The sequence below is a fragment of the Amblyomma mixtum genome, chromosome 1, assembly GCF_055824585.1.
Source record: "Amblyomma mixtum isolate Tamu chromosome 1, ASM5582458v1, whole genome shotgun sequence".
Classification (NCBI taxonomy): domain Eukaryota; kingdom Metazoa; phylum Arthropoda; class Arachnida; order Ixodida; family Ixodidae; genus Amblyomma; species Amblyomma mixtum.
The window spans coordinates 166,805,634-166,820,013 of record NC_143012.1 but is presented as its reverse complement, the minus strand read 5'-3'; the positions used below and the strand labels follow the sequence as shown (position 1 = coordinate 166,820,013).

At 43.2% G+C, this 14,380-nt stretch overlaps 1 pseudogene; it reads left to right on the top strand.

Moving 5' to 3' along the window:
* Positions 1–2,986: 2,986 nt before the first annotated feature.
* On the top strand, positions 2,987–7,384 carry LOC149369699 (uncharacterized; annotated as a pseudogene).
* Positions 7,385–14,380: the final 6,996 nt, after the last annotated feature.

Here is a 14,380-nt window from a genome sequence, read left to right as displayed (position 1 = left end):
AAGCGCAGACACCAAAGGCTCGGGCAATGTTATGGAAAGGTTCGTTAGTATGTCATGCAGTGAAGGTCATTAAGTGTCATATGTGTCAAACTTGATGTATATCAAAAATAACTGATTTGTATGTTGCCTTAACTCTGTTACAGTGGCAGCATCGTGCACGACGTGTACGCCATACCATTGGAGGATAGGTTCGATTATACGGGCTTCACCTCGCTGTCCTCGGCAACATATCAGGATGTCCTCAAGCGCAGACACCAAAGGCTCGGGCAATGTTATGGAAAGGTTCGTTAGTATGTCATGCTGTGAAGGTCATTAAGTGTCATATGTGTCAAACTTGATGTATATCAAAAATAACTGATTTGTATGTTGCCTTAACTCTGTTACAGTGGCAGCATCGTGCACGACGTGTACGCCATACCATTGGAGGATAGGTTCGATTATACGGGCTTCACCTCGCTGTCCTTGGCAACATATCAGGATGTCCTCAAGCGCAGACACCAAAGGCTCGGGCAATGTTATGGAAAGGTTCGTTAGTATGTCATGCTGTGAAGGTTATTAAGTGTCATATGTGTCAAACTTGATGTATATCAAAAATAACTGATTTGTATGCTGCCTTCACTGTGTTACAGTGGCAGCATCGTGCACGACGTGTACGCCATACCATTGGAGGACAGGTTTGATTATATGGGCTTCACCTTGCGGTCCTTGGCAACATATCAGGATGTCCTCAAGCGCAGACACCAAAGGCTCGGGCAATGTTATGGAAAGGTTCATTAGTATGTCATGCAGTGAAGGTCATTAAGTGTCATATGTGTCAAACTTGATGTATATCAAAAATAACTGATTTGTATGCTGCCTTCACTGTGTTACAGTGGCAGCATCGTGCACGACGTGTACGCCATACCATTGGAGGACAGGTTTGATTATATGGGCTTCACCTTGCGGTCCTTGGCAACATATCAGGATGTCCTCAAGCGCAGACACCAAAGGCTCGGGCAATGTTATGGAAAGGTTCGTTAGTATGTCATGCAGTGAAGGTCATTAAGTGTAATATGTGTCAAACTTGATGTATATCAAAAATAACTGATTTGTATGTTGCCTTAACTCTGTTACAGTGGCAGCATCGTGCACGACGTGTACGCCATACCATTGGAGGATAGGTTCGATTATACGGGCTTCACCTCGCTGTCCTTGGCAACATATCAGGATGTCCTCAAGCGCAGACACCAAAGGCTCGGGCAATGTTATGGAAAGGTTCATTAGTATGTCATGCAGTGAAGGTCATTAAGTGTCATATGTGTCAAACTTGATGTATATCAAAAATAACTGATTTGTATGCTGCCTTCACTGTGTTACAGTGGCAGCATCGTGCACGACGTGTACGCCATACCATTGGAGGACAGGTTTGATTATATGGGCTTCACCTTGCGGTCCTTGGCAACATATCAGGATGTCCTCAAGCGCAGACACCAAAGGCTCGGGCAATGTTATGGAAAGGTTCGTTAGTATGTCATGCAGTGAAGGTCATTAAGTGTCATATGTGTCAAACTTGATGTATATCAAAAATAACTGATTTGTATGCTGCCTTCACTGTGTTACAGTGGCAGCATCGTGCACGACGTGTACGCCATACCATTGGAGGACAGGTTTGATTATATGGGCTTCACCTTGCGGTCCTTGGCAACATATCAGGATGTCCTCAAGCGCAGACACCAAAGGCTCGGGCAATGTTATGGAAAGGTTCGTTAGTATGTCATGCAGTGAAGGTCATTAAGTGTCATATGTGTCAAACTTGATGTATATCAAAAATAACTGATTTGTATGTTGCCTTAACTCTGTTACAGTGGCAGCATCGTGCACGACGTGTACGCCATACCATTGGAGGATAGGTTCGATTATACGGGCTTCACCTCGCTGTCCTTGGCAACATATCAGGATGTCCTCAAGCGCAGACACCAAAGGCTCGGGCAATGTTATGGAAAGGTTCATTAGTATGTCATGCAGTGAAGGTCATTAAGTGTCATATGTGTCAAACTTGATGTATATCAAAAATAACTGATTTGTATGCTGCCTTCACTGTGTTACAGTGGCAGCATCGTGCACGACGTGTACGCCATACCATTGGAGGACAGGTTTGATTATATGGGCTTCACCTTGCGGTCCTTGGCAACATATCAGGATGTCCTCAAGCGCAGACACCAAAGGCTCGGGCAATGTTATGGAAAGGTTCGTTAGTATGTCATGCAGTGAAGGTCATTAAGTGTCATATGTGTCAAACTTGATGTATATCAAAAATAACTGATTTGTATGTTGCCTTAACTCTGTTACAGTGGCAGCATCGTGCACGACGTGTACGCCATACCATTGGAGGATAGGTTCGATTATACGGGCTTCACCTCGCTGTCCTTGGCAACATATCAGGATGTCCTCAAGCGCAGACACCAAAGGCTCGGGCAATGTTATGGAAAGGTTCATTAGTATGTCATGCAGTGAAGGTCATTAAGTGTCATATGTGTCAAACTTGATGTATATCAAAAATAACTGATTTGTATGCTGCCTTCACTGTGTTACAGTGGCAGCATCGTGCACGACGTGTACGCCATACCATTGGAGGACAGGTTTGATTATATGGGCTTCACCTTGCGGTCCTTGGCAACATATCAGGATGTCCTCAAGCGCAGACACCAAAGGCTCGGGCAATGTTATGGAAAGGTTCGTTAGTATGTCATGCAGTGAAGGTCATTAAGTGTCATATGTGTCAAACTTGATGTATATCAAAAATAACTGATTTGTATGTTGCCTTAACTCTGTTACAGTGGCAGCATCGTGCACGACGTGTACGCCATACCATTGGAGGATAGGTTCGATTATACGGGCTTCACCTCGCTGTCCTTGGCAACATGTCAGGATGTCCTCAAGCGCAGACACCAAAGGCTCGGGCAATGTTATGGAAAGGTTCATTAGTATGTCATGCAGTGAAGGTCATTAAGTGCCATATGTGTCAAACTCGATGTATATAAAAAATAACTGATTTGTATGTTGCCTTCAGTGTGTTACAGTGGCAGCATTGTGCACGACGTGAACGCCATACCATTGGAGGACAGGTTTGATTATATGGGCTTCACCTTGCCGTCCTTCGCACCATATGAGGATGTCCTCAAGCGGCAGACAGCAATTAGTGGCCATGTCAGACGGTTTATCATTAATAAACTGTTCCAGGAATGTTTTAAGCTGGCGTGGTATGTGCTTCAAACTATTGCTTAGCATTTCTTGCTGCTCTGCTAGCATTGCTGCAGTGCAATGTCTTTAAATACTGTCAGCAAAAAGTGTAAACTACCATTTACTGCACGTAAATCAGAGCAGTAATTATTACTATAGCCTGTACTACTACCTACCAAAATCGTCACAGATAATTAAAAATCAAAGATGTAATATTTCCACTTAACATAGTGCAACATTTCGCCTCTGTCCTAGGTACACATCCCGCACACCGTACCGTGTTGCTGCTGAAAAGCTTCTTGAAAAATATCCGCATCTAGTTGATCGAGTTGGGAATGGAAGTGGTTAGGTGAGCATACAGTTTGTTAGTTTCCTTTGAAGAAATTTAACTGTACTGCAACACTTGAAGAGTTTGCGGTTTCAATTATGTGGTGGCCCATTTTATTGTGTGATAATGAAGGTTGAGGCAAGCACTCTTTGAGGTCAGTATGAGCATGGGAAGCTTGAGCAGTAATGCCCACTTGACATGGATAGTTTCGATAGATGCTGAACCTTTTGCCAATACATTCATTTGCTCCAAAAATTCTGAGGTCTTGTACGGTACATGTACTTAAAAGTAACGTACAAGTGTCTTTTCCATGTGACACCACAATCAACGATGCACACAAAATAATTTGTACAAATCGATAACAGTGCCATCAGTACAAATCCATAGAGGTAAGCTCTACCCATATTCAATTGTTTGGTGAACAAAACTGATTAATCTGTTTTTATCTGAATGCAATACGCATTTGCAGAAGTGTAACTTCAGAGTGTCATGATTTGGTCCTGTACCTTCTTGCCAGTGCAATAAAAAAAGCACTCATGAGCAAACCTTTGGTTATCATGTTTCTATAGGCACCTGATGCTGGCACGGGTTGCATGCTTGCAAGTTTAGTGTGATACCCGTTCCTTGAATCCATACTTGTCTAAACATTTTTTTCGATCCTTTGTGCCCAATATTTTTACAGGAATCGTGGGTGCTAGGCCTACGAAACAAATTCAAAAATAAGAGAAAGAAAACAGAGACAATCACAGAAGAGATGCTGGCAAAAAAAGAAAGCACTCGGGCACAGCTGCGAAAAGGGGGGCGAAAAAGACACGGAGGGAGCGAACAAGAAATTATGCCGCCTCTTCGTGAGTTTTTGCTTCTGCTTGTTTCCTGTTAGAAATTTACAGCAATACTTTCCAGCAATACTATGTTTCGATTGTGCTCTACAGTATGCTGAAATGTTACAATGTGCAAGTCGGTGCTGAATCTTAGGGCTTGGGGCAAAGTACACTTTATTACACAAGCGAGTAGGGTGGTCTTGGGGGATCCTGACCACTTTGCTAGCTTGGTAATAACTAAAAATCATAATACTCTCCTTTATGCAAGATGAACTACTCTTTTACCTGTTCAAACATAACAGTCTGTTCGCAACCATTTTTCTTCATGCCAAATTGCGGTTCCAAAATATTGCACACTATTTAATGAAGAATGGCCCATAGCTTCACTGAGTCTCCGGGTGTTTCATCTTGCATAACCTAAGTATGATGCACGAAGAGCTTGGATTTGTTTGTGAATATTCATGCTCAATTACTGTCTGGAAAATATGTACTTTGCAAAGTAATTTGGCGCTAAAAAGCTGAACGGTATGAATGCACTGATAAATAGTATTACAAAGAACTGGTACTCAGATCAATCCTGCTGTTTCTTGTAACCTTCAGACACTGACTTTCTTTATGCTCAGTGTGCTACCTTAAATTTTGCATTAATATTTCACATACCTTCACGAGGCAGTTCAGCCATTTAATATCAATGCACATATCCTGGCCACAGTGGCTGCATTGTGGTAGAGGCGAAATACAAAAAATTACATATGCTTCGCAATACCACTACAACACCAGATAGTCTAAATTAGTCCAGAGCTCTTCACAACAAAGTCCCAAGTAGCCCATGAGTTGCTTCAGGATGAAGCAAATCCGGGTGCCGAAATTCCCAGCCCTCTACTACAGAGTCGAAAATGGCACATGTGCAGCTTTGAGGCATGCCACATTTAAGAATATAACCATTTCGATTCACCATGTTTATTCCTGCCTATCAATGCATCCTGTGGTGCATCTGAACCTACAGTAGGAAGGTTTGTTTTGATGGTGGGGCTACTAATTGCTAAGCAGCAAATATTTTATGATGTTCTTGTTAAAGACTGCATGGTAATAACAAAGGATTGATGGTACTGAAGAGTGGCCATCTAAAAAATGGGGATCCTAAACAGTGGTGTAGCGGCTAAGGTGTTCCGCTCGATCTATTCCTTGGCAGATTTTGATGGCGGTAAAATGCAGAAAAGACCATACACTGAGGTTTCTGTGCATGTTAGAACCCCAGGCAGTTCAAATAATCAAGAATCTCGCTGTACGGTGTTCTTTTTTTTCTACCCCACCATAGTATAGGTATGCGCCTGAAAGCCACTCCCTTTGCTTCAGCTTTTAAAAGCTGGTAGAACTCAGCAAATGGTTGCTTGGTTCGTTGATGGGGTTTAATTTCCCAAACCGACTCTGGCTATGAGAGATGCCGTACTGAAGGGCCCTGGAAATTCCGACCACCTGGGCTTCTTTAACGTGCACTAACATCGCGCAGTGCACGTTCCCCAGGTGGTCGAAATTTCAGGAGCCCTTCCTCCCAATTGTTATAAAAAATGTTCCTGTAGGTATTTATTGAAATGTAAGGTAGTAAGAAACTTTTGCTCGATGCATTTGCCTTTAGTTTAAGGAACAGTTATTAGCGGGTAGTAAGGTGCGAAAAAGATGAATGCGGTTTTGTGACAAGAGTTCAAAAAACCATTTCCAGGTTGCCTTTAAAGGGCTTATATTGACCCCACTTTATTGGGGTAACCGTTCTTTTCATTACAGCACTGCGGCCACCTTTTTGTTTACGGTGAAACAATGCAGTTTCGTCTAAGCCACAATGAGTGGCTTAGACGAAACCTGGCTGCAGACAGCAGTGAACTGCGGCCACGCTTGTTGGCTACGGCTCAGAGGCGTCATCAGCAGCTCCGGGCTATGCGCATATCAGATGCTTTGCTTCTCTTTCATTTCCTGACAACTGAAGCATCAGTACGTTCAGCATTTCAATATTTTGTGCATTGTTTTAAATGTGCTCTTTTCTTTTTTAGCTCCTGATGGAGTTTGATATTCTATTTACAACAAGCATAGCTGATGCCATGAACGGTGGTTTTACCTCGCTGCGCAAGATCCTCGTGGAACACGGCGATGAGCATGAAGCCGCAGCATTGGCTCAGCAAGGAGATGGTAACTACAATAACACAATTCAATTATTTTCGTTTACCCCTTATACCGCACTTTCATTCTAAAAGACGAGATGACATGAAAGGGTGCATGTTAATCTTTTCAGAAGTGCCACTTTGGAAATGCATGGCAATGCATATTTCCATGCTGGCCAGTTGTACGGCAAAAGGCAATGTGTAGGGTTTGTATCAGGTGTCGGAGCTAGCTTGCCAAGGTTTAAAATTATACCGGAGCCTTATAGATGGAGGCAATTTCAACCTATACTTTGTTAAACCTGTACTTGTAGTGAATAGTTAAATAAACTGAAAAAAATTCCGCCCATTGCGTTCTGGGCGAATTTCAGTGCCAAATTGTAGACCTGACAAAAAGCGTCTAATTCATCAGTTTTTATTTGCATGAGTACTACTGCTGTTGGGAGCGTGATGAAACACTGTAGCGGAACACTGTGGTTCCTCACAAAGATGCCTCGATAGCTGAACTGTCCGACAGCAAAAGCACTGTGTGCACTGTGAATCGCATATAGTGGGCATCTGCGGTCTACAAACCTCCTCTGATTTGATTACTGACTTTTTTCCCTTTAAGCCCAATCCTCTAAAAGTACCGCATGAACTTCTCCGTCATTAAGTATGCACATAATTACCGGAATTCCCAGCCTCGCAGTAAGTTTTCAGCTTCTGCGCATGATTCTTTTCTAGTTTGGCAGCAGTGCACATCTTGACACAGTCACTAACGTTTCCTGCACTTTGCAGCTACAAATCCGGCATTTCATCGACCCAAGTTCCCGGGATCAGCTGTTCGCCGTAACCGGACACGTGGCAGATCTGTGTCACCGCCCTGAAGGATCGCGGACCTATCGGTGGCTCCTGCGCCTGCGCCAACTGCTGACCCGCCACCTGGATCACCGTTAAATAGCTGCAGCACGTCGTACGGCACCCTAGTTTGGCAGCAGTGCACATCTTGACACAGTCAATAACGTTTCCTCCACTTTGCAGGTAAGCTGAATCTTTCTAGGCACTCTGTCCGTGGTTTTTGTATGTTTGCACTGCTGCCAAATAGTTTCATGCTCTGCACGTATTTCTTTGTACAACCGTAAACCCTCTTAGCGCGAGAGTAGTGTATTTTTCATTGGTCCTTCCAAGTGTGCATCGTTTCTTTTTCTTTTTTTTCGTCATCTGCTGTGAACCATGCCTAGCGAAATTGACAAATTACGGGATGAATTAAGAAGAGAACTTGCGAAAGACATTGCGGCATTGCGAAGCGTTCTTGAACGTGTCTTGAGGAAGGAGCTGCGAGAAGTTTCACAGAGTATAGATTACTGTAGCAAGCAATACGATGACATCGTCACTGAGTGTGCTGCGCTGAAGGCAGAAAACAAATCCTTAAAGGCTGAAAATGCCGCGTTGACCTCTGACCGTGATGCGCTACAAAGACAAGTGTCTGACTATGAACTAAGGCTCAACAGCTAGGAACAATGTTCCAGGAACCGAAACGTAGAGATCACTGGCCTGCCGGTAACCGAGAAGGAAAACCTTCCTGAGGTTATTCAGAGGATCGGGGAAGTTTTGAATGTACCCGTGACATCCGACGACATTGAAGTGTGCCACCGTGTGCCTACTAAAAACTCTTCGTGCCAGAACATAGTGCTACAGTTTCAGAAACGCTAAAAACGCGACGCCTTCCTTGAAAAAGCCAGAAAACAAAGAATTACCACAAGCGATCTTGGGCACCCTGATGAAGATGCAAATCCTGTCTATATAAATGAGCACCTGGGCCCTTTACTCAAGAAGCTGATGGGACTCACTGTTGCTCGTAAGATAAACAATGGAAGTTTGCGTGGACGAGGAATGGCCGCATCTTTGCTAAGAAGGATGTAACTTCGTCAGTGGTCCGGATCGATTGCGTCAATGACCTGGAAAAGATACTCTGAAGATTTCGTGCGCCTACTGAGATTTCCCTTTTGATTAGGCATGGCTTCCCAGTTCTTTCTACTTGCAGATATCAATAGCCTTTCTGCAAAAAAAACAAAAAAGTAAAGTCATTCTTTCATCTTAACGCACAATCTTTGCGCAGTAAAGAGGATGAAATAATCGCATATCTTGGCTTGTTTGATTTCGAGTTTGACATAATATTTCTCACTGAGACCTGGTACCGAACTGATCATGAAGCCCTTATCATGCCGCATTATAACTCATACGTGCTAAACCGCCCAAATAAAAACGGCGGTGGAGTAATGATAGCTGTAAAGGAATCCGTTCGGTGTTCAGTTCTTCCTGACTTTACTAAATCCTGTGAAGATTTTAAAATACTTTCTCTAAAGGCTGGGCAGAACATTTTTTCTGTTTTGTACAGACCTCCATGTGGTAGCATCCCAAACTTTCTTTCATTTCTTCACACTTTTTTAACATGGATAACAGAAAACAGATTTTACTTAGTCCTTGGCGGCGACATCAACATAGACTTTTCTACACCCTCAACTCAGCAGCGTCAAATAAATAACCTATTAGACTGTAACGGTTTCATTAATGCCATCATTGATCCAACGCGCCTGTCCACATCGACCGCAACTTCAATAGATGCTTTCATTACAAATTTGCATGACAAGTCAATAGTGTCTGGCGTTATCTCTGGCCAGGTTAGTAATCACCTACCAATTTTTTACTTCATAGATAGTTGTATAACAAAGTCCAATAAAACTACTCAGCAACAGCGAGAGTTAGTGAATAAGGATACCTTGACACACTTTCGGTCTAGACTTGAGCAAATAGACTGGAGTCCAGTTTATGAGGTTACAGATCCTGACAAAGCATATGATATATTTATAAGCATCATAAAACCGGTATATATTGAATGCTTCCCATATCGAAGCACCAGAAAACCAAAGAGTGTTCGTAAGCCATGGATAAACAAAGAATGTTTAAAGATGATAAAACACAAAAACTACCTTTATAATTGTTTCATTAAGAATAGAAGCACTGATGAGTTTCTTATATTTAATGCGTACAGAAACAAGGTGACATCATTTCTGCGTCAGGCAAAGAAAGAGTACTTCCATAGTCTATTCAACAAAGATGTTCTGAAGCGAAGAGATAAAGTGTGGAAACAACTAAATACCATTATTAACCCATCCAAGAGCATTAATGAACTGGAAGTCATGATAGATGATGAGACGTTATCAGGAAAAAAGCTGGTTGATTCTTTTAACGATTTCTTTGTGTCTATTGCGCATACTATTCATGACTCTACATGCATGAGATATCTTGGTCAATCAAACTCGTTTACCGCTTTCCTGGCTCCAACAGACCAAAACGAGATTATGTGATGCTTTAATAGCCTCAAAAATAGCAAGTCGAAGGACGTGGATGGGTTCCAGATCCAACCGTTCAAACATGTAATTGATATCCTTTGTCCTATCTTAGACCATGTCTTTAACTGCTGTTTCGCCCAGGGCACCTTTCCTAGTAGGATGCAAACTGCGAGGGTCATCGTAATTCATAAAGGAGGGGATACTAACAATTTATCCAGTTACCGTCCGATATCTATACTCCCGTTATTTTCCAAATGTTTAGAAAAGCTATTACATAGCAGGATTCTAGGTTTTTGCGAAAAGCATAAGTTGATCACACCCAGTCAGCATGGATTTAGGAAATTACACTCCACTGAGACCGCTCTTCTTACACAGACGGAGCTGATTTTAGAATCTTTGGAACACAAAGAACTAACACTAGGCATTTTTATAGATTTTTCGAAGGCGTTCGATCGCGTTAATCACGAAACCTTATTACTAAATCTAGACAGATATGGCTTCCGAGGTTGTTTTTATAGTATCATTAAATCATATTTAGAGGCCCGTTTTCAGCAGGTTGTGATTGATAACACACTATCTGACCCCAAGCATATTGCTGCCGGCGTACCCCAGGGTAGCATACTCGGACCGCTACTTTTTAATCTCTACATTAACGATATTGTAAACATTGACCCTAACACAACTTTTGTTATCTACGATGATGACACCAGCCTATTTTTCAGGGCACCATGTGTATCGAGTCTGGAAGTAACTGCTACGAGGTGCCTGCCTCTCTAAAGTGCTGCAAGGCGAAAGCGTTTCCTGGCGCTCTGTTTGTTTTATGCGAAGCATATTGCTAGAGCTACCACTCACGCCGTCGCCGTGGGACCCCCACGTGACACCGTGACGTCACACCACGTGACACCATGACGTCACACCCCGTGACAACGTGACGTCGCACCACGTGACATCGGATGAGAGAGCCGGCCTCCACCTCGCGCCGTCGCCGCGGGACCCCTAGCCGTCACACCACGTGACATCGGATGAGAGAGCCGGCCTCCACCTCGCGCCGTCGAACTGTGTTTCAACCAGTGCGGACAGTGGTGTATCGACTCTAGTGCAAGAGTTCAGTGAATTGGAAAGTGACCAGTGGTGTATCGAGTCTGGAAGTAACTGCTACGATGTGCCTACGTTCGCTACACCACTGGTCACTTTCCAATTCGCTGAATATCAATATAAGCAAAGCAAAAGCTTTGCTTTTTAGACCCCGTAATAAGTCTGTTTCTTAGTTAACGTTATCCATCGGTTCATCAAAAATACACGTCTCCTCTTCCGTTAAAAGCCTTGGTGTCACATTCCACGAGAACTTATCTTAGGATGTTCATGTTGATAATACAGCTGCCAAAATTTCAAGAGTAGTAGGCATCCTGTCCAAGTTTCCGTACTACTTTCCGCAATGCATAAAAAAACTTTTGTACGACTCTGTTCACCAGTGCTATAACTTATTGTTTCTTAGTCTGGGGTACAACCACTGTCTCCAATATTACAAAACTCCATGTACTACAGAAAAAGCAGTTCGTGCAATTAACAACATTCCAAATGATGCACACACCAAACCTGTCTTTGAGGCATTAAACATTGTACCTATTGTGCAATTGTACTCTGTCCTGCTGCGCAAAAAGTACACATCAAATACTAATCAAGGAACTGCATTCCTCGCTGATTTGTCTAGACACATGCAGAGAACGCCCCTACAATACGCGCATCGGAGACAACTGGGATTTACCGCGAACGCGAACTACGGCAGACAAATGCTGTCCTATAATATCCCGTCCATTTTAAACAATTTGTGAAAAACTGTAATTAGTGAAGAGTAACAGCATATAGTTTCTTTCTTTAGTGTACTAACTCAGCCTGCTTTTATGCCTTCCCTCTTTACGTGATATGTTTGATGGTTATGTGTTTTTTGATGCCCTGAACGTGTTTATTTTCGATGCAATGTGCTTTTGTTTTAAATATGTCACAGGCATAACATATAATGTACCGTTGTGTGATTGTGGGTTTTTGTGCACAATGTAGTTGCTGTAGGGGGCGGGGACCTCCGTCAAGCCTTTATAGGCTTCTTGTCCCCGCTCCCCACATCCTTGATGTGAAAATAAACCTGACTGATTGATTGATTGATTGATTGATTGATTGATTGATTGATTGATTATCGCAACATCAGTGATAAAGCGCTGTATGGAGAGTATTCACTTGAGCCTTAATGGCCGCCATGTAGGTGTTCATGGAGAACGATGAAAGGCAGCACACCGCGTGTAATCGGCTTTTCGCCACTGGCTTTGTCCTGCACCACAGAAGCTGCGTGCCTTACATCAATTAGCAATCCATCACATCATGCATGGCCCGAGTATTCGCCAATATTTTAGCTGCTTTACGCTCAGCTAAAGGTACAAGTGCTCATGTCTAAATTTTCTCCCCTGTATGTACCAAAGGCATTCAACAGCTGCCAAAGAAGTGCGTGAAGACATGCTGTGCTCACTTCATTGCCAACTAGTCATTAAACGATTGCAGAACCCTAATTTTAAACGCATATTTTGTTCTCTGTATTGATGCCTTTGACATCAGAATATCATTCACCCCATTCTTCTAGAACCACTCAGTGAATTCTAATTGAATTTTTTCTTGGTGCTGTTTTGGCTTCAACACCCAAACAACGGCTGTGAAGGGTAGGAATAGGAATTATTCAGGTCACATGAGGAATGAAAAAGTCTGCGATATAATATGCCGATTGGTCTCATTCCAGCACTTGAACAAGGCTGGTTTGGTTTGGTTTACTGCGGTTTAACATCCCAAAGCAACTCAGGCTATGAGGGACGCCGTAGTGAAGGGCTTCGGGAAATTTCGACCATCTGGGGTTCTTTAACGTGCACTGACATCGCACAGCACATGGGTCTCTAGAATTTCACCGTCATCGAAATTCAGCTGCTGCTGACAGGATCGAACCCGCGTCTTTCGGGTCAGCAGCCGAGCGCAGTAATTACTGAGCCACCGCGGCGGCGCACTGAACCAGGATGGCTTAATCATTGCAGTAAAACTACATCCACAATTAGACTGTACATTTTTTTTATGCCTTACGTGACCTCTATGACTCGTCACAGTCATTGTTGAGTTGTTGAAACTGAAACCGGAACAGCATCATAAGAAATTTAATGAGGAATTATTTAGTGATAGTTGGGGAACATGACAAGGTGATCCATATATACTAATGCCAACGAATCATTTCAAAGAAAAAAGTCGTGCTTGGGCAAGTCAGTAGCGGTGATCCGTGGCATGAAAGGTAGCATAAACCAAGACGATGGACAGTGAATGGATATGCATACCACAGCGGTTGACAAGGAGTTTCAAATGATGAGGCTTAGAGTGGGAAAGGATGTCAACGCCATTGCAGTTGCACCAACTGGAGTCCTGTTTACCGGCAAGGTGAGATACACGTTGCACGAAGGAGAGCAGTTCAAGCGGAGACCTCTATGTCTCCCTTGAAAACCTGGGACACAGGGCCAAAACGCACACAACGTTCTGTGGAAGTGTGACACCTTCAGAGACATATACTTTGTTGTCTTTTCTGGCTCTCTTAAAAGGCCACAGGGTGCAAAGTTCCTTGAGCTGGAAATTCCAGAGGATTTAAGTCGTTTGGACGGCCAGTAGAAGATTCTCTCGAAGTTGACACTTTGCAGCATTAGGTTACAGGGCACGGCTAAAAGGTTTTTTAGGAGGCGTGCGTAACGATGCCATTCAGACTTTACAATTTTTCATACCTTTCGGTAGTGCACCTGTGTAAGGGTTGTAACTGATGAAAAGTTGTCGGACGCCCTGAGGTAGGATACTGAAGCGGATATTACCCTCCCTGCAATATTCCCAGATGGGCTTCGCAGTATCTGCAGATAATAATAATATGGCTGAACATTTTATGCATCGTTTTAGTTCTGTTGCCTGTCCATTTACAGGTTGTGCCAGTGTGATGACATCGCTCTCCTCATTCCGGACTCGTGTGTAGTTATCATCCACTAAGAGAGGGCACATCACAAAACTTGGGCCAAGTTGGCTGCGATGCTGAAATGATCATGCCAGATGCTGCTGCTTATTTAGACCTTGAGCAGCCGATGGTCTGTTGACTCAGTTGGAGTGCCTAATGACAGCCACTCTAAAAATGCAGCATTATTTGCTCAGAATGTAGCACTTCCATGTGAAGCTAGAAACCAAGCACCATCTGCGTGCGAAAACTGTGCAGTATGTGATGGAAGGAATGAAAAATCTGCACAAATTGAACCAAGATATGGCATTGCATGAGGTGGCAAGGCGTTTATCGGGTGATGCTATGTCAGCAGTTCAGGCTGAATTTAGAGAAGATTTGCTTCTTAGTGTAGCATCCTAAACACTCAAGTCCCTGTATAGTCGTCAAAAGTTTTACAAACAAAATTAATTTTTTTATGCTACTGACATGACACTTGGTCTAAACAGGCATACTGTGCTTTGCACATGCCATTAAGTTGC